Genomic DNA, 1,345 nt, shown 5'->3' with positions numbered 1-1,345 from the left:
AAACGTATGTCCAAAGGTTCATATGCAAATTTCCATAGCAGCTTTAGGAGTAATAGCCCCAAATTGAAAAACAATCCCAAAGCTCATTGTTCTATTCCCTTAGGGGTGCTGTAACAAAACACCACAGACTGGGGGGAGCTTATAAACAACAGAATTTTGGGGTGCCTGGGTGGCTCAGTCGGTTGGGCGTCCAACTTCAGCTCAGGTCACGATCTCGCGGTCCATGAGTTCGAGCCCCGCGTCGGGCTCTGGGCTGATGGCTCAGAGCCTGGAGCCTGCTTCCGATCTGTGTCTCCCTCTCTCTCTGCCCCTCCCCCATTCATGCTCTGTCTCTCTCTGTCTCAAAAATAAATAAACATTAAAAAAAATAAAAAAAAAAAAAACAACAGAATTTTATATCTCACACTTCTGGAGGCTGGGAAGTCCATGGTCAATGTGCTGACAGATTTGGTGTCTGGTGAGAACTTGTTTCCTGGTTCATGGATGGACATCTCTTTTCTGTGTCCTCACTTGGCTGAAGCAGGAAGGGATGTCTCTGGGGTCTCTTTTACAAGGCATTAACCCCATTCAGGAGGGCTTTATCCCCATGACCTAATCACCTCCAAATACCATCACATATAAATTGGGGGGGGGGGGGGACATCAGCCTATCACACTCATCATGAGTGATGAGTAGATAAATCTCTCAAAACAAAAATTCATTGAAATAGAAAATTCTAGAATAGGCGAAATGAATGGAAAGTGGCAGAAAAGAGATCCAGATCACCAGCGTTCTGGTGTATTGCCACCCACCCACCATGAGCATGCTCCCCTTGGTGGGCACACCCTCCTTTCCTTGCCAAGCTACCAGCTCCAGTCCTTCCTCCCTGCAGAGGCTTTTCCTGACCCCTCGGTGTCCAGAGGTTGGGGGGAGAGCCTTCCTGCATCACAGCACTTTGCCCCGTTGTGACCCTGGGGCCTGGCACAAAGAATCCCTCAACTATTGTTATTTAATGAGTGAATGAAAAAACGAAAGATCATTCTAGAGTTGTGAAGACTGAGAGTAGAAGGTCATTTCCCCAAGTTCACCCAAATTAGCAGGTGACTTGGCCCCTAGCACCTCGTCCTGGAGTTCTCTTTACTGGAGGACAGGCTGGGGGGAGGGTGGGGGGCTGCACAAGCCTGCAGGGATGGGCTCAGGGCTGGGTTCAGGATCAGACGTCAGATATACCTAGGTTTGGTCCTCTCCTGCAACGAGCTGTGCGCGTCTGGGCCAGACACTTGCCTCTCTGAACCTCAGTGAAGTGAGCAAATACCACTCACCTCAGGGCGGCGTGGGGCTTGAAGCTTGTAGGACAGGGCTGAGC

The sequence above is a fragment of the Herpailurus yagouaroundi genome, unplaced genomic scaffold (assembly GCF_014898765.1).
Source record: "Herpailurus yagouaroundi ecotype Mexico unplaced genomic scaffold, PumYag 202, whole genome shotgun sequence".
NCBI classification, from domain to species: domain Eukaryota; kingdom Metazoa; phylum Chordata; class Mammalia; order Carnivora; family Felidae; genus Herpailurus; species Herpailurus yagouaroundi.
Note: the sequence above shows the minus strand (reverse complement) of the source record.